Source organism: Notamacropus eugenii, chromosome 1, assembly GCF_028372415.1.
Source record: "Notamacropus eugenii isolate mMacEug1 chromosome 1, mMacEug1.pri_v2, whole genome shotgun sequence".
NCBI lineage: Eukaryota > Metazoa > Chordata > Mammalia > Diprotodontia > Macropodidae > Notamacropus > Notamacropus eugenii.
This window is the reverse complement of record NC_092872.1, coordinates 349,800,399-349,826,944: the sequence shown is the minus strand read 5'-3', so window position 1 is coordinate 349,826,944 and position 26,546 is coordinate 349,800,399. Positions and strand designations below refer to the sequence as shown.

Here is a 26,546-nt window from a genome sequence, read left to right as displayed (position 1 = left end):
TCCAAGGGGACACCGTCAGGTTCAAGACCTCACACTGCTACTATTAAGGAGAAAAGCGCGTGAGCTACAGTATTCCAAAAGACAAAAGATAAAGACTTACCACAAACAATAACTTATCTATCAAAGCAGAGTGTAATTCTACAAGGGGGAAAAAGGGTACATTTATTTAATGAAATACTTCTAAGTATTCCTGAGGAAGAGACCAGAATTGAATAGATATTTTGCAATTGACACCCAGAAATCAAGAGAAACATGGAAAGATAACTATTGCAAACAAAAATAATTTGGGAAGACATAAGAACTCTAATCACAACCAGCCATGACACCAGAGGACTGATCAGGATATAAGCTACTTATCTCCTGACAAAAGATTGGTGGACCCAAGGTGCAGAATGGGACATATCTTTGGATGTGGCAAATATGTGGATTTAGTTTGTGTGACTATATTTATTTGTTATAAAGATTATAACAAACTGTTTTTCATTTTTATTTGAGTGGGGCCAATTTGACAGAGTTAGCAGTAGTACTGCCTTCCTCCCCTACTGCCCCCCAAAAAGAAAAGAAATGAAAGGGAGTCATTGAATCATCTTAAGAAATGCACAAAAGGGAAGGAAGTACAAAGGGAAACACAAACAGGGAAGCTTTAAAATAATGTTAAATTTATTATAAACTTTAAAAAAAGCAAACTGTACGTAATAGCAATGTCCACTTTCACATATAATCTTTGTCTGTTCTTTACACATGCAAAAGTTCTCTCTTTAGTGTATGTGTGTATGTTCAATTCAGAAAACAAAATTTTGTTTTTAATGTCTTACCTTGGGAGCACTCTGACTGACTTTTCTTAGCTGAATGAGGTGGCTAAAGAGCTGTCAGTCTGTCCTTATGGGTCTAGCAGCTATACTCTAGCAGACGGGTGGCCCTAAAGAGATAAGACCAGAAATTGATTTATATGGAGCAATACTTATCAGGGAATATACAGCTACTCTGTGACTCTTGACTGAGTTTCCTATGAGTGTCTACCCTGTCTCTCTTTGCCTATCAATGGGTATAGATGATTAAACCCCCTTACTAATGATCATGAAGACCCCAAAGAGGAACTATTTTCTATCATTAAGGCAGCTTAGGACAGGAGGAGGAGGAACCCCTAATGACCAACATTACATAACTCTTACACAAGGCAGAATGTCATCAGAACTGTAAGAAAAAGTCAGGTCAAGAGCTCTGGAGGGCTATTGGAAAGAGACATCACTGCCCTTGTTGGTTGGTTGGTTGGTTGTTGTCTTTCATTTTCAAAGAGGGCCAAAATGGCATCACCATGATAAAGTAAAATTTCAGTGTATCCGACCAATATGAGCTCAGATCGCTCTGTCACACGTTGGGCACAGATAGTCCATGTGAATATTTGGGGTGGTCACTCCAGATTTGTGTATCTTACATTTATTTTGTGCTGTCTCAATTCTGCTTTGCTCATAGAGCTTAGCACCCTTTCTGATGTGGGCTTGCCATGCTGAGTGGTCCTATGCCAGTGTCTCCCATATTGCACAGTCAAATTCAAAGTTCTTGTTATAAGTTACATGAAAGAACTATTCTCGTTGCAGGTCATTCTTGGAAGAAGACAGAAAAAAAGCAGCTATAAGATCAGTCCCCTGGGAACTCAAAAGTCTAGTGGGGCAGCTCCTACCCTTAGGAAGCTCAGAGTATGTGTATGATGCACAGAGGGAGGTTAACAGAAGGGAAGTGGCCCTTAAAATCTCACAATCTGTCTGGAGTAATTAGAAAAGGTTTCCTGGATAAGAGGAATTCTGAACTAGGCCATCAAGAATAATAGGATTTGAACCTCAATCTACTGTCTCCAGATTCTTGTGGTCAGAACTAAAAGTACAATTCAACAACATGAAAGTAACAAGATCCAAGGTGGTAAATGGAATACTGTGGTTCCAGGTCTTGTAAGGCCCTAGAAACTTTGAGTTCAAACAAGCATGATCCAATGTAAAGATGTATGTTTCCAATTTGACTCATCTACTACAGTGGCCAGCTGCACTTGTACCTTCAGAAGTAAATTCTGTACTCTGTGTTTTAGAAATGTGCCTGTCAGAAACAATTGTATGCATTAAATTATTCTCAGCCAAATATTTCTTACTTAGGGTGGGAGGGCAGTCCAGTCCAGAAGCAAGTAGAATGTCCTCAGGCACTTGAATATCTCTCCAACAAGTCATTTCAGAGTTATAATTTATAATATCCTCAAACAATAGACAAAAAATTCCAGTCCAGACTGAGCTAGGGGTTCACAGTTTAGGTAACAGTCTCAAAACAATAGTAACTTAAAATGCACACACACCTTAGAGAATCTTTTTCCTAAAAGCTCTCGAGTGGATCAATCAAGTGGCCCCCTGTCCTTGTCAAGTCACTGCCCAAACTGCATCCTGAAGCAGAACAGTTCCTCCCTGACCTTTCACCCAGTTTCCTCAAAGAATACGCTTAGGCCCTTGGTAAAGAGAAAAAGGAATTTTGTGCGGGGCATTGTTTTCTAGAAGTTTAATTAAGTATTAGGAAGGTTTCTTATTTTGGTGAGACCAAGGAATTTAGACTAAAGCCAACCTGCACAACTTGGCAGTAGGTAAGGTCCAAAATTAAAATAGGCTAAGCTTCTTCAGGCCCCAGATAGGTTTTTAGCAGCTCACTTTCTAAGTAAAGGTATAATTAATGATTAAACTATTTTGCAAGTAAACTATATCTTAAAAAAGAGAAATTTCAATTAATATCAATTTATTACACTTATTATTTAAGATTTTTATTTATCATGAAATCACTCCTCTCAGACTAGAGGCAGATTTATTGATGGTTGGTTGCTGAGGGTCATGTGACAAACAGGAGAGAGTATGCAGAGGCAACCCACCCACTAAGTTACATGATAGGCACAAGAGTGACTAGTGGAAGGCGGGTTAAGTGGGGCATGGCCAAAGCACTGGTTACATCTTTACTTTCTTTTACATCCTCTACATTTTTTGCAGGCTTCCCCAAATCCTTTGTCAGGCTGCAGGTCTTATGTTGTATAAGCCTGGACTAAAGTGTTGTCTTAATATTAATTGTAATATGTAGTCTAAAAAGACAAGGTAGGTGAAGGGTAGGGAGGGAGATGTCACAATGTTTATACAACCCTTTTTCAGGGCTAAAGTTTGGGATTAATTTCATCCTCCCCCCCTTTTTTTTGTTTGTTTTTAATGTAACTGGCACATGGGAAGACTGAATCAGTGTGCTTAGCTGATGAAAATTCCTCATGTGGAAAGAGGTTGTTCCCAGAAAGTCATGATGACTTGTGATTCAGGGGCCTGGGGAGGACATTGGAACATGTTGTAGATATTATATAACTGGTTCTGGTCTGGTAATCCTATCATTACAGAAAGCCCTTTCAGTTGGCTGTGGAGCTGAAATTGGGGATGCCTTCAGCAAGGCACCGGTGACCAGAGCCTCCACCATTTTGTTCTTTGGTTGCACTATATGGTTTTGACTCCTTCATTTGCTGACAGCTTTTGATGAGAGACAATGCAGTGAAGGGAGAAGCCTGAGGGTCTTCCTATGGAGTCCACAAAACACAGGGATTCTCTGCTTGCTGAAATTAATCAGGAGTATCTGACTTTGTGAATTATAAAAGGTCAGCAGAACAGCCTACAAGAATCCAGGAGTCCAAATCCATACCACATTTTGAGGCAACCCCCACTGATCCCTAAAGAGTCCAGGAGTGACCTTCTTGGCCCATTCCACCAGTAGCTGAGTTGAGGACTAGTTTGACCATCATGCCACATGTAGATATGAACTTGGCAGAACTAATGTTATATAGAAATTGACCAAAGTGTGAGGTCATTCTTTCCAGAGATGAGTTAGGGAAGATCGTACCCCTGAATTATAGAGGGGAATTGTTTGCACTTTTTTCTGTACCTTCAAAGTAAATATTGCTTTGTAAAGATTAATCAATGTTAATTGATCAGGTACTAGGCACTGGCACCTAACAGAGAAGGGAACAAAACCAGTGCCAACTTGAGTTGATGGAGGTAGAGATGACATTCCAAATTCCTCCTAGGGCTTTACTGGCCTGGTTCTAAGATAGTGAGTCAAAGCAGGTTCATTACATGTGGGGGCTGGCTTATGACAAAATAATACCCTTCACGTTTGCACTGTCCACTAGAGAGATTCTCCACCATGTACTTTAAATTTTGGATACCCTACTATGCAGGATACTAGAGAAATTGGTATATTTTTTCTCTCTTTGTCTTGGGCTATAATTGTGCAGCTCTTTTTCCAGTGTCTAGTTCCATTACAAGTCATTTCCATTTGAGATTTTTGTAGATTTGTGCATTTATTGATTTGTTGAATGGTTAAATTATTTTCTATATTATTGTATAAGTATTGATGTTTAGACTATTATGTGATAAGTATGGAGTCTGTATCACTAAAATTTGAGAAAAATTCATATTTTCTTTTTTTATTTAAAAAGATCTAATAGACTGCTCATCTTATTGTGAGATCCATATGTCCTGCAAATCCACAGGGTAAGGTTTACCTGGCAACCTTAAAAAAAATCAGCTGTTAGTGCTTAGTTCCTTTTCTTTGGAGCTTTGCCTTCAGTGCATGACCTATAGTTGGGCTCATGATCAAGGAGATATTAGCCGTGTGGAGCCCATGACCTTGGGTCTGTAGTGGGACAGCAAAAAGGGAGCTGAGAGCAATCAGGTAGAACCGCAATGTAAAACTCAAATAACAACAGATTCCTGGGACTGCATACTGACTTAGAAAACCACAAATTAGCATTGTCTATGTTATATTATATTTTTATCTTTTTTTTTTTAACATTTCCCAATTACATTTTGATCTGGTTTACATTTCAATCAGTTTTGCCAATTGCTGGCTCCATGTCTGACACCTCTAATGTAGAGACCTTGGCTCTTAGCCCAGGACTTATTGAGAAGCAGTGAACAGTGAAATAACAACCCTGGGAAACCATCAGCACAAAGGAGGAGATAGGGGGTGGGGTGAATGGAGCGAGGGGTGTAAGTAATCAGATAGCCAATTACAACCATGTAGATTTCTTGACCTTCTTCAAAGATCGTCTAGACAGGGCAGAGGATAGGTGAAACAGTAAACCAGTAATATGACCCTTTGACATTTTACCTTCTTTTCTTCATAATAACCTCTCTATAAAAGTTTAAATGGAAAAAGAGAAGAAAAGTAGAGTGGTGCCATATTGTGGAAAGCCTTTGGATAAAATAATCTGAATTTTACTGAGTAGGCAATATGGAGTCATGGAAGATTTCTGAGCAGAGGAATGATGTGGTCTGATCTAACAGTAAAAAGAAGAAAAAAAAGAAAGGAAGGAAGGAAGGAAAGAAGAAATGGAGGGAGAGAGGGAGGAAGGAAGGGAGGGAAGGAGGAAAGAAGGAAGGAAGGAAGGAAGGAAGGAAGGAAGGAAGGAAGGAAGGAAGGAAGGAAGGAAGGAAGGAAGGAAGAAAGGAAGGAAGGAAGGAAGGAAGGAAGAAAGGAAGGAAGGAAGGAAGGAAGGAAGGAAGGAAGGAAGGAAGGAAGGAAAAGAGAAAAGAATATTTTGTCAGGGCTATAAAGGAATAATTGGAGCAAAGAAAGAATAGAGGGAGAAAAACTGTTAGGAAGCTATGGATACAATCCAGATGGAAAGGAAACAATGAAGAGCTGTTTTAGGATGGCAGGTAGAAATAAAACAGGACATGAATATGAGAGGTATTGTGGAAGTGGGAATTGACAGGATTTGGTAAATGATTGGATAAAAAAGGGAAGAGACAAGAAAAAATCAAAGATAAACTCAATGATAAGTCAAAGATAGGATAAATGACCTTGGGCAAGTCGTTTAACCCAGTTTGCCTCAGTATTCTCATCTGTAAAATGAGCTGAAGAAGAAAATGGCAAACCACTCCTGAATCTTTGCCAAGAAAACCCCAAACGGGGTCACAAAGAGTCAGTGCATCATCTCAGTGCAGCATATGTACTTAATGCTTTGGTTGCATCCCTGAAGAGTAACAGAGGGCAGAATTTTATGCATAATAGGTGCTTAATAAATTTTTTGACCAATTTCTTGAGTGAGTTTTTTGGGTGCCCAGCTTTGTGTATGGTTGTATGGGAGAAAACAGGAGGAGAAGATGTGGGCCGTAAAGAATTACCAATATGGTTGAGGGGAGAGGATTCACACATAAGGAACAGAGTAACAGTTATAGAATATTGTGAAGGAGTAGGTAATTAATGGACTAATTAATTGCATGGTGTTCATCCCCTCTGTGCTACATCCATAATTCACACTCACAAGTTGAGTCTTCAAGGAATAATTACCCCCATATTTATAGTACTCTGTGGGTCTACGTTCCTAAACCTATAGCTCATGGACCCCACTGGTGTGTTTGCCTTTTTTCTGGGCAGTGTCTAGAATACTTACAGGCTGCCTGAAGAGGAGAAAGGCTCCCTTCTACTGGTTTCCACATACCTATCCCAACAAAACCATAAAGCTCACACCAGGCCAAATAATGATAAAAAAATTCATAGTTCTTCTTCCATGTTTGTATACCTTTCTTCTCATGTACTCCAATTATGAGAAATATCAAGTTCTATCCTTGTCTTCCTTCTTTCTACCCTAGCATATTTTCTTTTACTATTCCTTCCTTTTCTTCTCTTAAAACCCTCATAACAGAATCAACTCATCTTCCCAGGGCCTCTTTTTTCTTGTTTAAATACTTCAATACCTTTTGAAGATATTAACGTTCTGAAAGGACACTTGTTTCTTCTCCCTCGTTAGAATGTTAGCACTGCATCATCACCTCCTTCAATAGTTCAAATAAATGTATTTTTCTAGCTTGTTCTTGACTCTTGTGTTTACATTTCAAACTTCCTACTCAGGTCTAATCTTTTCATCAGATATGCTGGATGCTTGCATTATTTCTTATTTGACTTGGAAGTTTTGGATTTTGTCTATAATATTCTTGGAGTTTTCACTTTGGAGTTTCTTTCAAGAGGTGACTGATAAATTCCTTCTATTTCTACTTTGACTTCTAGTTCTAAAAGATTTGGGCAGTTTTAAGATTTCTTGAAATAGGATACTTGGATTTTTTTGGTTGCGGCTTTCAGGTAGACCAATGATTCTTAAATTTATTCTCCTTGATTTATTTTTCAAGTCAGCTATTTTTTGTGATAACCCACCTTGCATTTTCTTATTTTTTTTAGTCTTCTTTTCTTTGTTTTAATATTTCTTGTTACTTCATAGGATCTTGGCTTCCATTTGATCTATTTTAATTTGGGGGGAGTTTGTTTTTTAGGTCAGGTTTTGTACTTTTTGTGCAAAACTGTTAGCCACCTTTAAAATTCTTCCATAGTTTTCATTTCTTTCCCATTTTTTCCTCTAGTGATCTCATTTCATTTTTAATTCTTTTTTTTCCTAATTTCATTTCTTCCAGGAGCTTTAGTTGAGTTTTTGACCAAGCTGTGGGTTGTTTTGTGTTTTTTTTAGGTTTTGTTTACAGATATTTCTGAGTCATTGTCTTCTTTTGGGTCTGTGTCTTGAGTATTTCCCAGTACATTAGCTTTTTATGGTAGTATTCTTTTTTTGTCTGCTCATTCTTCCATCCTACTTTCTGACTTTGAACATGATTTTAGGGTGAGACTCTGTATACTTCTGGAGGGAAGGTCTAGGATCGTCCTTCTGCTGATTTCTTGGGAGTATTAGCATTATTTCCAGCTTTCAGGTTGGGGACCTGCAAGCTTTCAGTGTTCCCAAAGTTCTTTTTATCCAAGGCAAATTCTGATTGATTGCTGTAAGTTCCTGACTTAGATTTGAGCCTTGACAACAAATAGATTGCTACTGGACTCTGCCACTATCAGTAGGCTCTACTGGTTGAGAATATTTCCTTTGATTTAGGATTTCTAGGCCTGTTTTTTTTTCAGCCTTCAAACAAGTCTAGAAACTAGAACTGAAACCCCACTCCTCTCCTGGGATCTAAGTCACATCACTGCAACTTGTTTCTGAGCTTGTTACCCATTCTGTACATAACCTGGGTCCACTGGAAGAACACTACTGGACACAAGTCCCTTTACTCATTTCCCCTCTATCTGTGACCCCGGGCTGAGTAGTGAGTGACAAAGCCACCATTTGGCGTCTGTTCTTGCACTCTGCACAAATTGCCTGACGTGGGTCTAAGATTTCCTGTTACATTCTCTCCCTAGGTGCTGGAGTGTTTTGAGTGGTTTGCTCCTGGCCAGATCCTGTCCCCGTTGTCTACAGACTTCTGCCTATGCAATTTGGACTGAAAAAAAGACTCATGACTTTTTCTTGGATTTCCCCATCAGGATTCAGTATAGTCTGTTTTTTATATCTGTTTGGAGGATTTTTTGAAGGGGGAAGGAAACTCACTATACTTCTTTCTACTATTCTGAATTCTTGACTCTACCTTCCCTAAAAAGTTTAAGTACCAAGGAGCAGTTAGGATCACACAAGGTCTGGCAGCTTCACTATAATTGAGAGATCTTGGAATATAATATTCTAGGAGCCAGAAAATATGGATTTACATCCAATAATTATGTAAACCCCCAAAAGTCAGTATAATCTAACCAGAGAAAAAATAGATTTTTTATTGAATAGAGAATTTTCTTGTTTTTGTGTTCAAACACATATTTATTTGTTTTTATAAGTACAACAAACACACATAGTTCAACAAAACAAATTCCCACATTGTCAATACCCAAAAATGTGTGTCTCAATCTGGATTTTAGACCTGTTAGTTCTCTGACAGGAGTTGGGAATAGAGGACTTTTAAGCATCTCAGATGGAAAGACTGGAGCTGAGTAGGAAGTTTGAAATGTAAACACAAGAGTCAAGAGCAAGCTAGAAAGATACATTTATTTGAACTATTGAAGGAGCTGTATGATAATACAGTGTTAACATTCTAATGAGGGAGAAGAAACAAGGGTCCTTTCAGAAACTTAATATTTTCAAAGGGTATTGAGGTAGTTAAATATAAAAAGAGGCCCTGGGAAGATGAGTGAATTCTGTTATGAGAGTTTTAGGAAAGCAAAAGGAAGAAACAGTAAAAGGAAATACACGAGGGTAGAAAAGAAGACAAGGATAGAACCTGATATTTCTCATAATTGGAGTACATGAAAAGAAAGATATTTTGTGGGTTCATCTTTCATTGCCAAAGAAGTTCATGCTATCAGAGAAATAATGACATGACTTGCACTTGACTTTGCTTTTTGAGTAAGAGAGGGCTGTGCAGGTCACCAGCCTCACTTCTCCTCCAGAACCATCTGAATCCAGGGACCAGATATTCATCAGGATGACTGGAGATGACCCAGGATGAGGCAATTGGGGTTAAGTGACTTGCCCAAGGTCACACAGCTAGTGAGTGTCAAGTGTCTGAGGTGAGATTTGAACTCAGGTCCTCCTGACTCCTGAACTGGTGTTCTATCCACTGCACTACCTAGCTGCCCAAATGAAAAGTAAGATATACAAACATGGAAGAAAGAGTGCAGGGAGCTTCATTCTTATCTAAACTGGACAAAGGAGTATTGAACACATACCCACACATACACTCACCAGTTTGGTGCAGAAATACATCAAATTCAAGAGATAAATAAGTGGTGATGAAAGGTAGGGTTTAAGAAGAATAGTATCTGGAAGGAAATAGTCACAAGCAAAACAAACTTCTTGGCCCTTAAAGGGGGATTTCAAAGGAAAAAGAAAAGATCTGGTATCTAAGAGAATATCTAAGAGGAACAGCTGAATAAATCGTGGTGTATGAATATAATGGATTATTATTACAATATAAGAAATTATAAAAGACAATTTCAAAGAATCCTTGGTAGTATAAACCAATTCAGAGTGAAGTGAGCAGAACCAAGACAATAATTTATACAAAAAACAGGAACATTATAAAGAAAAACAAGTTGGAAAGACTTAAGAACTCTGATTAAGAACTCTCAGAATTCCCAGAGAACCTATGATGAACCATGTGACAGCCCCACCCCCATCCTCCTAACCCTTGGTGAAAGAGAAATGGACACAGGAAGTAGAAAGATAAGTATATTTTAGGATGTTTTTACTATGTGTATTTGTTTCACTTAACTATACATTTTTGTTAACATGCACCTTTTTTTTTCTTTCAGTTTTTCATGGAGTGGGAAAGGTAAGTTGATCCCCCAAAAAGAGGTCCAGGGGAAAAAGTTAAATGCACAGGAAAGAACATAAGGAAATTCAGAAGGAACCAAAGACAAGTAGGCCCTTTTGAAAGTAATGTATTGAACTTATTATATACTTTTTTAAAACAAGTGGTAGGAAATGGAGAGTCACAGTTTCATATAGAATCACATTTTGTATTCTGATATGTGTACAGTAATTTTCTTTTGTTTGTTTCTTTTTTTCTGAATTTTAAAAATTCAGAATTTTTAAAAACAATTTTTTTCCCAAGTCAGCCAGGGAACAAAATTAGCTCAAAGCAAAATCATTTATTGAGATGGCATAACAAAAGCAGTGATAACAAAACACCTTCCCCCTAAAATTGAGTCCCATAAATACATATTGTGTTAAAATTACAACTTGTTCTGGTCCCCTTGACCATTCCCATCCCACCACCCCACACACCCCCTTTATAGGCAGTATAGTAAGTTTAGAAGTAGTCAGTATATGGTCAAAGGATATGAACAGGCAGTTTTCAGAGGAAGAAATTAAAGATATCTATAGTCATATGAAAAAATGCTCTAAATCACTATTAATTAGAGAGATGCAAATCAAAACAACTCTGAGATACCACATCACACCTATCAGATTGGCCAACAAGACAAACAGGAAGATGATAAATGTTGGAGAAGATGTGGGAGAGTTGGAACACTAATTCATTGTTGGTGGAGCTGTGAGCTGATACAACCATTCTGGAGAGCAATTTGAGCAATTTGGAACTATGGCCAAAGGGCTACAAAAATGTGCATACCCTTTGACCCACAATATCACTTCTAGGACTGTATCCCCAAGAGATCATAAAAATGGGAAAGGGTCCCACATGTACAAAAATGTTTATAGCAACTCTCTTTGTGGTGGCCAAGAACTGGAAATTGAGGGGATGCCCATCAACTGGGGAATGGCTGAATAAATTGTGGTATATGAATGTAGTGGAATATTATTGTGTTACAAGAACTGATGAACAGGAAGACTTCAGAGAGGCCTGGAAAGACTTGTATGAACTGATGCTGAGTGAAAGGAGCAGAACCAGGAGAGCTTTGTACACAGTGACAACCACAATGTGCGAGGAATTTTTCTGGTAGACTTAGTCCTTCATAGCAATACAAGGACCTAAAAAATTCCCAATGGACTCTTGAGGCAAATCACCTTCCACATCCAGAAAAAGAACTATGGAGTTGGATCGCAGAATGAAGCAAACCATTTGTATTATGTTTTGTTTTGTTTTATGGTTTCTCCCATTCATTTAAATTCTTCTATGCAACATGACTAAGGTGAAGATGTATTTAATAGGAATGTATGTGTAGAACCTATATAAGACTGCATGCTGTCTTGGAGAGGGAGTGGAGAAGGAAGGGAAAGGAAAGGGAGGGAGGGGGAAAAAAATCTAAAATATACGGAAGTGATTGTAGAACACTGAAAACAAATAAAATAATTAATTCTTTAAAAAAATAAAAAAGAAGTAGCCAGCATAAAGTAACAATAGCAGGAAATGATTGCCAAGAGGAACCTGCAAGTCACTTATAGATTATCCATAGATTAAAGGAGTATGATGTTTCTTTGCAAACTGTACCATATATTAACTAAAACTCACATCCTGAGGCTACATGCTAGATCAGGAGAAGCCAGTTAGGCCTTGCTGCCTTGATCTATAAGCCTCAGATAAGCTCTAGACTTCTGCACTAAGATCTGAACACCAAGTGTTGCTGATACCTTTGGAATGATTTGGATGTGTTCATGAGCTAATGCCAAGGTAGCACAGAAAAGAGTTAATCTGTCGCTTGCCAAAACCCTATTAAAATGAGATCCCCAAAGTCCTGACCCCCACCCCCCATTCCCAGCACTCCTCCTGGGTCCCTGCTGCTGAAGCCTCCCAAGTCTAATCCATGGTTATGTAAATGACTTTCTCCCTTAACATTCTCTTCACTAGGCTGCCTGCCTTCCTTCACTACCTCATTCCCATCTCCATGCAGTCTACCTCCATACCATGCCCCAAAACTCTCACCATTTGTCTCTATATTTTCTGTGCCATTTGTCCTAGTACCTTCTGTGCCTTATTAAAGTGTGATTAAAATGTTACTCCCCACTGCCACTGTGGCCTGGTGAGTACCCAAAGAACTGGACATGCTTGCCCCATTTCATAATTTGATAAATTAATTAGCAATTCATATGCTATGTCAACAGGACGAGTAGACACACAGAGCTCACTAAAAGAGAAGCATACATGTAAGTTTTATATAGTTTCTTTAAATTCTTCTTTGTATATAGAAATGATCATTTTGTTAATGATTGTTATATTCATAATTTTTTAAAAGATTTTTTTAAAAGGTCATTTGAACATAATGGGGGCAATGGATGGGGACAAAGAATAGCAATGATGGTAAGGCAATCTCTGAACCCAGAAGACCAACCAGATACAGGGACCAAGAAAAGTTAGCAAGCTCAGGGTCTCTTGTTGGAGTTAGGGATCAGGAGAAGTTTAGAATGTGAAAAATAGCGTTAACCATGGCCCAGGCCCCCACCCCCAACAAAGGACTCAGTTCGTATAGGCTAAGATCCCAGACTGTGAGCTAATCCCTTAAAAGGAGTCAGTATCTTTTTGACTTGTTGCCCTCATCTTGTAGTTAAGTCCATAGGAGATAATTTGAAGGACTGCTAAGTAAATATTTTCCATTTATCCTGGACCTGCACTGGATACGCATTATCTGACTTGATAAGGTTCAGACCTTTTGTACTTCCTTCTACTGTCTTCGTGGCATGGCTTTAGTCCTTGATGAGACTGCCTGGCAATCCCTTATTGAGGATTTTCTTCCTCTTCCAAGCCTGCTGTTGAAAACACCTCCCTCTAGTAGATAGGCCAAGGCCTGACTCTCTGTCTTCACAACTCCAAAATTTGGGAATTCTTGAACTCATGAGATAACTTCTATGACAGAAATGTCGATTCTACAGACTGCGCCTCCAAGATCTTAGTGTTGTGGATTTAGAAGTAGAAGAGACCTTAAAGGTCATTAAGTTTAACCCCCTCATTTTACAGATGAGGAAACTGAGGCCCAAAGAGTTCAAGTGGCTTGTCCAGGGTGCTCTATTCATAACACTGTACTGCCTCATAAAGGAAATAGGATGGCAGAAGAAGACAGCTAGGAATGAGAGGCCCAGGGAGCTTCCTTCTCAGGCTCACAGGCTGCCTGCCATGTGCTTTTCCTCTAAGTTATTCTTTTCCACTCCTAGATGGGCTGGGGGAATTTCTTTCTCTACTTTACTATATCCTAATCTAGAATCCCAAGGGAGAGAAAGCAGGAGAAAAGAGGGCTTGTGTTTGCTTTTGTAGATCATAGGGGAGGTAAGCTCTTTTGAGCAGAATTTCCCCTATTCCCTCTTCCCCTTCCCCTCCTCAGAAGTCAATCATCATGGAAGCACCTTGCAAATCATTAATTAGTTGGCTTATCAGATTGGTTAGGGGCTCCACTGATCACCTCCTAGTACTATGAGGAAAGATGAAAACCCTAAAACCATGTATCAAGCTCCTCTGGACCAGTTCTAAGTGGATAAGTTAGTGCCTGGGCAAACTGACTCAGTTCAGAGTGGTCTAAGACAGAGGTGTCAAATATACAGCCTGAGTATAGCCAGAGTCAGAGTAAAATGTAATTAGGAAATATTCAACAAATTAAATACAAATGCAATAAAATATAGATAATGTTAATATGTGGTTTTCCAAGTTAATATGTGCTTGCAGAGATCCTTATATACAATTTAGTGGCCTCTGCTCCTACTTGAGTTTGGCTTGGCCATCTCCAGTTGTCCTGATCTATATCTTGCCACTGGGCCCAGATGGTTCCTGAGGAGAAAGTAAGGCTGGAGACTTTATACAGCCCTCCTTCACTTAAATCCAATTCATTTGCAAATATGGCATCCTCCTCCTAATGCCATGATCCTCTTTGGGAACAAAGGACAAAACACACAACTACACACACAATTTGAGTTTTGACTTCACTGGTCTAAGGTCTGGAACTCTATCCTTATACTAGTATTCCAATATCACTCATCAGTCAGTTAGTCAATAAGCATTTATTATTTACTATGTACCAGGCACTGGAGATACAAATACAAGCAAAAAGATAGCCTTTGTCCTTGAGGGGCTTACATCATAATGGGGGAAGATGGGTTTCAAAGGGGAAAAGAAAAGCAGGAGGGGTTAGTGAAGAAGGCATACACAAGCCGAAGTGGAGAGGTGAGTGAGCATGGCATCTAAGTCTGTGGAATGTGGGATGGTTACTTTGGGCCATTCTCCAAAGTGGAAGTTCTGGGAAGAACTCACTGGAGATACAGTCTAGGTTTTGACACTATTCTGAGTCCTGGATTTGGAGTTAGAAGACCTAGGATCTTCACTAAGTCAGGGTTTTTTATTTTTGTTGTTGTTTTACTATTTGTGTTATCTTTGACAAATAACCTTCCCACTCTAATTGAAGTATGTTTATCTATCATAGTATTATGGGGACAGCTAGGTAGAACCATAGTGCATAGAGTGATGGCCCTGGAGTCAAGAAGACTCATCTTCCTGAGTTCAAATCTAGCTTCAGATACTTAGCTGTGTGAGCCTAGGCAAGTCACTTAACCCTGTTTGCCTCGGTTTCCTCATCTGTAAAAAGCTGGAGAAGGAAATGGCAAACCACTCCAATATCTTTGCCAAGAAAAACCCAAATGATCATAAAGACTATGTGTGTGGGAGGGGCTGTCTTTGTCCTTTGCCTCTATGTCTTTCTTTTAATAATAACTTAGAAGAAAAGCACATGGCAGGCCTCACCCGTAGGTGAAGGAATATTGGAGATGGCCATGCCTTTAAAAGGTCAAACTAACAAGCAGCAGGAATATGGGAGCTATAGTACAGGCCAGGATTTTCATGAAACCAGAGGGTGAAGATGAAAGCGCTGAGTGACCTGTTTGACCCAGCATAGATGGAAGGATCCAAAGGCAGCTAAGAGGAAGCTACAGTAACTTAACCATCAACTATGTCAAACATGGATGTGAAGCTGTCAGGAGAATGTACATAGTCATTTTATAATAAAGTTTGAACCCACCCACTCTCTCCTGAGATCAAGGTGGTATAGGGAGAGTATGACCTCAGGGTTTGAGGGAAATGTCTGTAACATCTGTTCTTGCTACATCTTTTAAGTACATATCCTTTTGTGAAAGCTAACTGAAATTAATTAGCCAGATGAAACTGGAACACTAGTCATTGGGGAGTTAATATTGAGAAGAACATAAGGAATACCTCAAAACAACAGTTTTAGAAAATCATCCCTGACCCCTCAGGGGTACCCCTAGAGCCCTGAGGGAGAGATATGAACTTGTCAGAGACCTGACTCATTTCTATGAGTGAGTTGAATGAAGAGCCTCAGAACTTTTCATAGACTACTATAGTATAATATATCTAGAACTAGAAAGAACCTCAGAAGTCCAACATCTTCACTTTGTGTAGAAGGAAATGAGATTCAAGGAGTGATTTGCCCAAGATCAACCAGTAGTGACCTCAGAAAGGGTATATGACCTAAGAACCATTTATTTCAGAGCTAACATTCTTTCTACCATACCACGCTGATCCTATGGTCCTTTAATACTTTCCAAAAGTATGAGCAGCAAGGAGTGGATTTAAGGGGTCTGGGTGGGCTCACAGTCACATTCTTACTATATTTTCAGTAAGACAATATGCTGGATAACTGACATTGTTTTATCCTCAAAGAGTGCAGACTCTTAGAAGAGTCTCAAAGGAATTAAAACCTTAATCAAAAGTGATGAACCAAGTTTTAGTCAACCAACCACTGGCTAACTAGGTAGTTCAGGGCCTAGACTCAGGAAGACTCATCTTCCTAAGCTCAAATCTAGCCTCAGACAGTTCCTGGGCAAGTATGACCCTGTATGACCCTGGGCAAGTCACTTAACCCTATTTGCTTCAGTTTCTTCATCTGCAAAATGAGCTGGAGAAGGAAATGGCAAACCACTCTAGTATCTTTGCTAAGAAAACTTCAAATGGGGTCAAAAAAGAGTCAGACCTTACTTAAATAACTGAACAATAGCAATGTGCCAGGCACTGTGCTAAGCTCTACAGATACAAAGAAAGACCAAAAAAAAAAAAACCAAAACAAACCCCAAAAACAAAAACAGCCCATTACCAACAAAAACATCTTTTAGAGCTATAATGGAACTTAGATGATAGAGTTTTGTCACTGGACCCATAGCTTATAACAACCTGCTTATGACAACTGTTCAAAGATTTGAACTCATTGATTCTATGGGGCCTTGGGCAAGACCAACTTCTCCAGTCCTCAGTTTCCTCATTGTGATAATATCATAAGAAACTTTCCAGCAGGGCTTCAATTGACTGCTTTGAGAGGGGGCTAAAGTTGCTAAAGATTCTGGAAATTGTATTTTTTTTTACAAAATTGGGAAGAGAGGAAGTTATTATGAGATCATGATTGGAGGACAGTTTTACACTAGAACAGGTTTCTTTTAAAAAAGGAAGAAAGAAAACACAACTTTAAGAGAAAGAACTCAGGGAGAGAAAGGGCACTGCCACTGTCAATCCCAACACCACTGCTATGACATTGCCTCTCCATGGGGGAAGCCCTGCTACCTCCTTCTCACAAGATAGCCAGTACAAATGTAGCCAGAAGGACATTAAACACTATCTTCCCACCCTCTAGCTCTTCTCTTCTCCAAACTAAATCCCCCTCAGTTCCTTCAATCTCATTTGGTTAATAATTTTTTGTCATTACTTTTAATTCTGTCCTCTAAGGCCAAGTAGAACAAACCCAATCACTTTTCCCTTGAGAGACTAAATACGTGAGGGTTTAAAACATGCAGAGAGAGACTTTTATGCTTTTTTTCCCATGTGGAGATGCTTAGGATCCTGATTCCTGTTTCTAGGAGAATCACAATAAAGTGTAAGGGAAATACCTGAAAGAGACTGGAGTATGTGTAGATTAGGAGTGAGAAATTGTGGCCTCGAGGCCACTTCTGAAGTTTGGATTCAGTCGAATGACTACACTTGAGGACCTAGAGGGCCACATGTGGCTTCAAAGTCATAGGTTCCCCACGCCTGGTATAGATATTCTATAGCTAGTTCTAGTCAGCTAACCACATGAGAAAAAGGAGGCTCATTGACTGGCTATGGAGGCATTTAGAAAGGCATATCAGCTTCATCCGTGGCTTTGCCCCAGCTTGCCTGCAGAGCTCAGTGAAGATAGCAGAGCCCATAACCTTGTGTATGAAAGATTTAGAGGGCTCCTCACCACCCCATCATTCTAGAATTTGGGTTCAGCATTGATTCCCTGATGTATGAAGAAAGTGGAGCTTCCTTCAGCATTGTTGTTCCAGCACATCACTAATGCCCAAAGGATGACCTTTGAGAATGATCTTTGGGACCCCAGACCAGAAGTAACTGAGACACAGTCTCTTCTAGCAATCACACCACATCTGGACATGAAGTTGGTGGAACCAATACTGTGTGAACTAAACAGTTTTAAGCCTATGCCCCCCACAAACTGATGTAGTATATAGGGAAACGTGCCCCAAAGATATTGGGGAAAATGTTTGTACTTTGTTTTTTGTCGTATCCATGAGGTAAACATCCCCAAAAGCTATCCAATACTAAGTGGCAAAATGGAGCAGGGGTGTTAGTGTCTGGGCCCCTAAAATGAGCGAAACTCAGCTGATGAGGTCTTAAGCCAAGGGCAGCAGAGAAAAGAGACACCCATACACCCCTCAGTGTACCCTAGAGCAGGGGTATCAAAATCAAATAGAAACAGATAGAAAACTACAAATTAATATCATCTATCTTGTATTTTTATTTATTTTTTTAAAGATTTCCCAATTTTATTTTAATCTAGTCCAGGTCTAGTGTGGGTAGCAAATTTGACACCTTTGCCCTGAGGAATAATGTAGCTGCCTAACTGGAAGCTGGAGCTAGAGCTACATCTCACACCTAGATTATTTATCCTATCCTAGCTCCCAACCCCAAGTCTTTTCTTTCTGCTAAATATGCCTCAGTTCCTACAATCCATCTTCATATGAGATGGTTTCTAGTATTTTCACCATCCTGGTTACCATCTTCTTGATAAAACTGGTAACCTAGTCAGGCAGGAAGACAAACATAGCACATACCTGGTACATCAAGTTGAGCAGCTGTCCTTTGTGGTTCCCCATTTAAATGGCCACAGAAGAGTAATATCCACTAGGGAGTGCTGAAGTGTGCAATACAAGTGTTTTCTTTCCTTTTGTGAGCCTTTAGTTGTAAACTATGCTGATTATAGGGTGGGGTCTGCTGGGAGTATTTTGCTGCAATAAAGCACTGTCATGTGAAAACCTGCTCATCTCAAGGCTGGTTTTTTTTAGGCTGGTGGTGTTTTTTTTTTCTTACTGATAATGACTCACCAGGTAAACTACCTTTTTTTTGTGGACCTATTTGCAGCTGGGCTCCTGGTCCCACTGAGGCTCCTGGGAAAGAGGGAACCATTTCTGTCTGATTGACCTCCCCCTCTGCTCCTAACCTCTGCTAATCTGCTGATAATAGCACTGACATTTCAAGTTAGCCTAAGCAAACCCAAATGCATACTGATGCACTGCAGTCTGGTGGGACTTACTCTCACTGGCCTGGGAGTCAAAAGACCTGGGTTTGAGTCTTAGGTTTGCCACTAACCTGTTGTGTGACTTTGAACAAATCCCGTTTCCTCTCTTGGTTTCAATGTCTTTTGTCAAATGAGGTTTGAACAAGGCCATTTCCAAGGTCCCTCCCAGCTTTACAATCCTAAATCCCATAATTCTAAAGTTAACTTCCAATAAGAATGTTTTAGGACTTCTCTGATGGAATAGCTGGGTGACTTGGGTGTGTTCCTTTCTCTCTCTGGGCCTGCTTCCTCTATCATAAAACAAGGGGATTGGACTAAATGGTCTCCAGTCTTTCATCTCTTTGGTTCTCCAATTTCTCTAATCTCTGGCTTCCCTTTTAGGGCTTCTAGCTGTTTCTCTTTTGAGTGAAGGGATGACTAAGAGAATGATGTCTGCCTTAAGCCTCTTCATTTTGTACAAAAAATCATGGAAGTGAGTCACTCTAAGCAGGGGAATTCAGACGCGCCTAAGGCTGTTCCAATGATTGGCTCTGCCCTGAGCTTCTCTCTGCCTAGGCCTGCCTAACCCAACAATGTGGTGGAAAGGCATTTATCCGGGGTTTCTTACTTGGAAAACCTCTGTCTTAGGAATCCAGAGGAAGAACTGGGAAGTTGTTAAAGTTCATTTTCAAAGCTCCAGTTTTGAGCTCTTTTTTTCTCTTTCCCAATTTCCAAACTCTTCCATTTTAGGTATCCTGCCGTCTCTCTGCCTGTTAAAAATCTGCTTTCATTTGGAAAAAATCTGACAAACTCATTCACACCAAGGTATAAATGACTGACAATAATATGAATCCTATTTAGGTGGGGTTGCAGCTTAACAGTGAGCAAAGTATTAACTAAAAGGAATGATTCATGGGTTCTTAACATGCAGTTCACCCTTCTTATTTCATAGAAGAGGAAAACTGAGGTCCAGAAGAAGAAGGTGATTGCCCCAAGTCAATGCTATCCACCTTTGGAATCATCTAGATGTCCCATGAGGGGTGCTGCCTGAACCAGATTAAAATGCAATTGGGAAATATTGAACAAAATAAACAAAAATAGAATAGAACATAGCTATTGTTAATATGTAGTTTTATAAGCCAATATGTGGCCTTATCTATGGTTCCTTATGTATATAAAGAATGCTTTGTATATAATGTATTGTCTCCATTTTCTATTTGACTTTGATACCACTGCCCTAGGAAATTTTACCTTCATTTTAGGGATTAGCAATTAGATTCCACAAACAGAGAAAAAAGGTCAAGAACCATTAGGTGTCCAAAGATGTAAGTTTAAATGTGAGAAGTATAGTGGTAAAAAAAAGTGTTAAATTTGGAGGTAAAGGGCATGAGTTCAAATCTCTCCACCTTCCTAGCTGTGCAACCTTGAGCAAGTAGCTTCAACTTCCTAGGCTTCAATTTCCTCCTCAGCAAAAGAAGGGACTGTACTGAATGCTCTCTAAGGTCTCTCCCTTTCCAAACCTATAATCTTATGATTTTTGCCCCTCTCTCCTAGTACCCCATCGTCCTTTAGTGTTCCAAGACCCTCTCACTCTCCTCTGGTTGCCCCAGATTCTTCTCTTTAAGTCTACCTCTCCAGAGCATAATCAATAGTCTGAATTCTTATGCCTTTTTCCATTTCAAAGCCAGCTCTCAATTGGACAAACTCTAATATGCTCATTTAAGGGCAGCTAGGTTGCAAAGTGGATAGTGCCAGGCATAGAGTCAGGAAGACTCATTTTCCTGAGTTCAAATCTGGCCTCGGACATTTACTAGCTTGTGACCTTGGGCAAGTCACTTGACCCTGTTTACCTCAGTCCTCATCTATAAAATGTGTTAGAGAAGAAAATGGCAGATCGCTCCACTATCTTTGCCAAGAAAACCCCAAATGGCATCCCAAAGAATCTGACATAATTGAACAGCAACGACAATAAGTTCATTTACATAGAGATGTTACTGATGAATCACTCATTGGTTTAATGTGTTGCATTCTCCACAATTACATTTTATAAGGGGATAATGTTTTAATCCAAAAGAATGAAGCCCTACTGGTGGAATTTCAGTCACTGTGACAGATGAGGGAGGCTTCCTGTTACCCTTCAAATTGGACTGGGTTAGCCTAAATTCTTTATGACCTACTCAACAAAGTCCACCTTAATTTCTACTTCTTCAAAAAGTGGTCCTACTCTCCTGTGAACACCTAAAATACTTTGTCCCCACTCATTTTTGCAATTACCACATTCCATCTTGTATTGTGATGATATATATTTGAGTGTTTGATTCCCCACCTAACACACACACACACACACACACACACACACACACACACACACACAAATACTTGATGCTAGGCTCTCTGAGGGCAAGGACTGTCTTATTCATGTCTGGCTCTTCCTCAGCCCCACATCAGGGTTCTGCATACCATAGGCACTTAAGAAATATTTGTTTGGATATTTGTTTCGAACTTTGGATTTGACTGGGCAACATGGGAAACACTGGCACAGGACCACTCAGCATAGAGTGCCCAGGTCAGAAAAGATGGTATGCTTTATGAGCAAACCAGAATTGAGACAGCACAAAGTGAACATTGGATGTGCAAATTTGGAGTAGCCACCCCAAATATTCACACTGACTATCTGTGCCCAATATGTGGTAGAGCATTCCAAGCTCGTATTGGTCTAATCAGCCAGTCGGACACACTGAAACTTCACTTTATTGTGGTGATGTCACTTTGGTCCTCTTTGAGAACAAAGGACAACAACCAACCAACCAACCAAACAAGAAATATTTGTTTAATCATACGGAATGGAGTTGTATGAAATTTTGATTTTGATTAATTTTGAGTTGCGGTTGGGGGGGTAGGGTGAGGAGAACCCTACAGATCATTTCATCCAAATACTTCATTTTATTATTGTTGTTGTTGTTAGTCCTTCAAAGATCATGACATTATTATGAATTAAGATAAAAAGCCAAAAAAGGGAAATGATTTGCCTCAAAGTTACTCTACAAAGCTACAATTCCAACCCAGGTTCCCAGACTCAAAATTCAGTGCTTTTTCAGAATAGGATAGGATAGGACAGGACAGGACAGGGCAGAACAGGACAGGACAGGACAGGGCAGGACAGGACAGGACAGGACAGGACAGAGCAGGGCAGAGCAGGACAGGACAGGACAGGACAGGACAGGGTAGGGTAGGGTAGGGTAGGGTAGGGTAGGGTAGGATAGGATAGGATAGGATAGGATAGGATAGGATAGGATAGGATAGGATAGGATAGGATAGGATAGGATAGGATAGGATAGGATAAGATAGAAATTATCCTCTGCCTCCAACCCAGTAAAAATACCCTGTCAGAAACAAATGAAGCCAAGTTTATGTTTAACAGGTTTTCTAGATATCATTCCAAATGGGAACCTTCCACAATCTGACTGCAGATTTATTTCTCTTCTCTCACTACTTCCCTTTGTCTCTCCCTGCCCGCAAGCAACTCCTTAAATCAAATTAGCCTCCTCACTGTCCCCAAGAGTATGCCTTCAGCCTTTTGTTCCTGTCCATCCTGCCTCTCCAGCCAACTCCCTGATATTTGCCATCCTTCATAACATGTGTCTTATTCATCTGTTTTTCATTACCTTGCAAATAGTAGGTCATTAGGAAAATTTTTGATGGACTGATTATTTGGTTGTTTTTCCAGTTGGGTCCAACTCTTGCTTAATCCCATTTAGAGTTTTCTTGGCAAAAAACACTAGAGTGGTTTGCCATTTCTTTCTCTAACTCATTTTACAGAACAGGGTTAAATGACTTGCCCAGGGTCATATAGCTTGTAAATGTCTGAAGCCAGATTTGAACTCAGGGAGATGAGTCTTCCTGACTCCAGGCTGAGCACTTAATTCACCGCACCATCTAGCTTTGTAGGTGGATAAATGGACAGATGATATGAGATGGTGGCACACCGGAAGGACCTTTGGGCTATAAATCAAGAAACCTGGGTTCTTCCTTGGCTCTGCCATTGACTTCTGTGATCTTGGGTACATTTCTTTCCTTCTCAGAGCCTCAGCTCTCCCTTCTGTAATAAAAGGGGTTGAGCTATCAGAGGTTCTTAATCTGAAGCCCTTGAATTTGTTTTTAAATATTTTAATAACTCCCTTTCAATGCAGTTGGTTTCCTTTGTAACACTAGGTATTTTATTCGTGCATTTAAAAACAGTATTCTAAGAAGAGGTCCATGGGTTTCACCAGATTGCAAAGGGGTGCATGACACAAAAAGAGTTCAGAACCCCCTGCTGCTCCCTTCCAGCTCTGGAATATCCTATAAACAAACATTAACTGCCTCCCTAGTGCTTTTACTACCTGTGTGGGCATGTCAATATCTGGTCCTCAGTTTTCTCATCTATAAAATGAGGTGATTGGACTTGATGATTTCTAAGGTTCTTTCTAGCTCTAAATCCTGATACTGTAAGTAGGATCCAGTGAACCTCAGCATTACATTACTACGTGCTTCCCACATACTAAATACTTCAGGGTGATTGTTGTCCTTCATTCTTAAAGAGGACCAAATTGACATCGCTATGCTAGAGTCAAGTTATAGGATATCTGACTGTGGCTGATCAGACCAACGAGAGCTTGAAATTTTCTGCCACAGGTCAGGCAGAAATAGTCCATGTAAACATTTGGGGTAGAGTCTCTAAATTTGTACATCTCATGTTTCTTTTGAGCTACTTCAATTCTGCTTTGCTCATAGGGCATAGCACTTTCTTTGATGAAGGCACACCATGCTGGGCAAAGTTGTGCCAGTGTCTTCCATGTCACACAATCAATTCCAAAGTTCTTCAGAGGGACCTTAAAAGAGTCCTTGTATCACTTCTGACCACCACGTGAGCTCCTGTCTTGTGTGAGTTCTCCTTAAAATAGTCTTTTAGGCAAGCATACATTTGGCATTTGAACTATGTGACCAGTGAATTGGAGTTGTGCTCTCAGGTGTAGAGTTTAAATGCTTGGCAGTTCATATGGTTGTGGTTGTGATTTGTCCTTCATTCTCGAAGAGGACCATAACATCAGGGAGATGATGACATGACTTGCAATTGACTTTGATTTGAGTGAGGGAGGGCTATGCAAAGTCACCAGTCTCACTTTCTCCTCCAGAACCATCTGGGTCTAATGGCCAGATATCAATCAGGATGACTAGAGATGGCCCAGGAGACAGTGTGAGACCTTGGCCCTTTTAAGCTAAGGTCTTTTCAGGTTCTCACTTTGAGTGAATAGGCCTCTTTAAGAAGGGAGTCAAGGGATGGTCCCTTTAATAAAAAAAAAAAAAAATCAAATCAAACAGGGAAGGGAAGACCCTCAGGGTTACTGGCCAAAAGAGAAACAGATATTGTCTCTGAGCCCGGAGGATCCAAAGAATAATCACTAAGTAGTGCCTGAATTTGGCAATTTAGTTCAAGAAAAGATCTCAGGGTCTGGTATCTTACCTGGTACTTTCAGAATCTTTCTAAGACAATTCAAATGGAAGTAATTCAATTTCCTGGCACGGCACTGGTAGATTGTCCAAGTTTCACAGACATACAACAATGAGGTCAGCACAATGGGTCCATAGAGCTTCAATTGGGTAGGCAATCTGATATTTCTTCCCTCCCATACTTTTCTTTGGATCCTTCCAAACACTGAGCTAGCTCTGATAAACACTTAAGAAATCTCTGTTGAATTGATAAGAGGAAATTAAATTCTAAGCTATTCCTCCAAAGCTCTGCAGTAAACAAATGGGAAGGACATCAAAATGTTGCAAGCTAGGAAGGTAGATTTGCTATAACGACTTTGTTTCCACTTTTGCTGCCATTTCCGTCTCTGTGTTCCTCAGTGGAGTTTTTCAAAACTACGACTTGGAGGCTGGTGAGTGAGTCCAGGTGGTGGTGAGTCTCTAGACCAGGATCTTCTGGTGGGTTATTAATGAGTCAGACTCCTACGGTACTGAGCACAGTCCAGAGACAGAGACTTAAGCAGAAAGAATCATAAACTCATAACCTTCAGAGCTGGAAGGGTCAGTGTAAGGAAAACTTCTTGATAATGACAGTTGTATAAAAGTAGAGCAAGTGACTTTGGGGAAATGATGACTTCCCCATCATTGGAGGCATTCAAAAGAAAGTTGAAAGAGCATCTGTCAGGGATTTTACAGAAGGAATTCCTACGTAGTTATAGACTGAGCTAGAACAAGGGTTCTTAATTTTTTGAACATATATCATAGATACCTTTGGCATTCTGGTGAAGCCTACAGAGCCCTTCTCAGAATAATATTTTAAATAATTGAAGGAAATTCTAAATTTCAGCAAGAGGTTAATGGAAATAAAGTTTGTAAGATTTTTGGTTTTTTCCCCATCTACATTCATACACTCCATGAAATCTCTCCATAGACTCCTTAAAAAGTCCCGGGCTCTATGTCCTCTGTAAAGCCTTCTAATTCTAAGGTTCTCTTATTCTATGCTGCTCTGCCTAGTTAGTCCAAATGTAGAAATTGGGGAAGTGACTGACTGATGCATATGTGAGTGGTGGAACTAGAATTCAGATTCTAGATGTCTAGATTTCAAGCCCTGGGTCCTAGAACAGAGAAAATAAAATGTCAAAACTGTAAAGGCCCTTGGGATATTGACAACAGAACGTTAGAGACAAGAAGGTCTTTTAAGATCCTTCATTTCACAGATAAGGAAACAGAAACCAAGGTGTAGAAAGTGATTGGTCTAAGATTTCATAGCTCCTTTGGTTATCAAGCATTTGGAAACTTCCCTTTTTTTGACTCAGCATAAGTCTCTTCCAATCCCCTAATATTACACTTTCTTTTTTATCAATATTGTAAAAATAAACAATTCTGTTCATGAAAAATTCAGATTACTGCATTGATTAACCATGATTCTGGAGGACTGATGAAGAAGAGAGCTTCCCACCTTGTGGCCAACAGATGATAGACTAATATGCAGAATGCAAAATACATTTTTAGATGCAGTCAATTTTGCTTGGCTTTGTTTATGTTGTTAAATTCAATAAACATTGCTTAAGCACCTACTGTGTACTAAAGAGGCAGCTGGATGGCTCAGCGGATAGAGCACTGGGTCTGGAGTCAGGAAAACCTGAATTCAAGTCCTACCTTAGATTCTCCCTAGCTCTGTGACCCTGGGCAAGTCGCTTAATCTGTTTGCCTAATCCGCCATGAGAAGGAAATGGCAAACCACTGCCAAGAAAACCCCCTACGGGTCACAAAGATTTGCACACAACTAAAAAACAGCAACAATATGGCAGGCATTGTACTAAATGCTGGACATACAAAAATGAGCAAAAGACAGTCCTTGCCCTCAAGAAGCTTGGAGACAACTTCAAATGAATATATACACAGGATACATAGGAAATAATTAAGAGAGGGAAAGCACTGAAATTAAGAGGTGTTAGGGAAAGCTTCCTGTAGAAAGTGAGATTTTAGTTGGGACTTAAAGGAAACCAAGGAGGTCAAACCAAGGAGGGGGAGCTTTCCAGGCATGGGGGATGGCCAAAGAAAAATCCTGTAATGGAAAGAAGGAGTGTCTTGTTCAAGGCCAGCGTCACTGGATTGAAGATTATGTGTTGTGTCAGGGAGTAAGGTCTAAGAAGACTGGCAAGGTAGGAGGGGACTAGGATATGAAGGATTTCGAATGT

The 26,546-nt window shown here is 39.8% G+C and overlaps 1 long non-coding RNA gene across 1 annotated transcript in view; it reads right to left on the bottom strand.

Moving 5' to 3' along the window:
* LOC140518212 (uncharacterized) overlaps positions 1-26,546 on the bottom strand; it is a 71,189-nt gene that overhangs the window by 17,545 nt on the left and 27,098 nt on the right. Inside the window, exon 3 of the long non-coding RNA XR_011971860.1 lies at positions 816-919. This is a non-coding gene — a long non-coding RNA (uncharacterized lncRNA). The remainder of the gene's footprint in view (positions 1-815; positions 920-26,546) is intronic.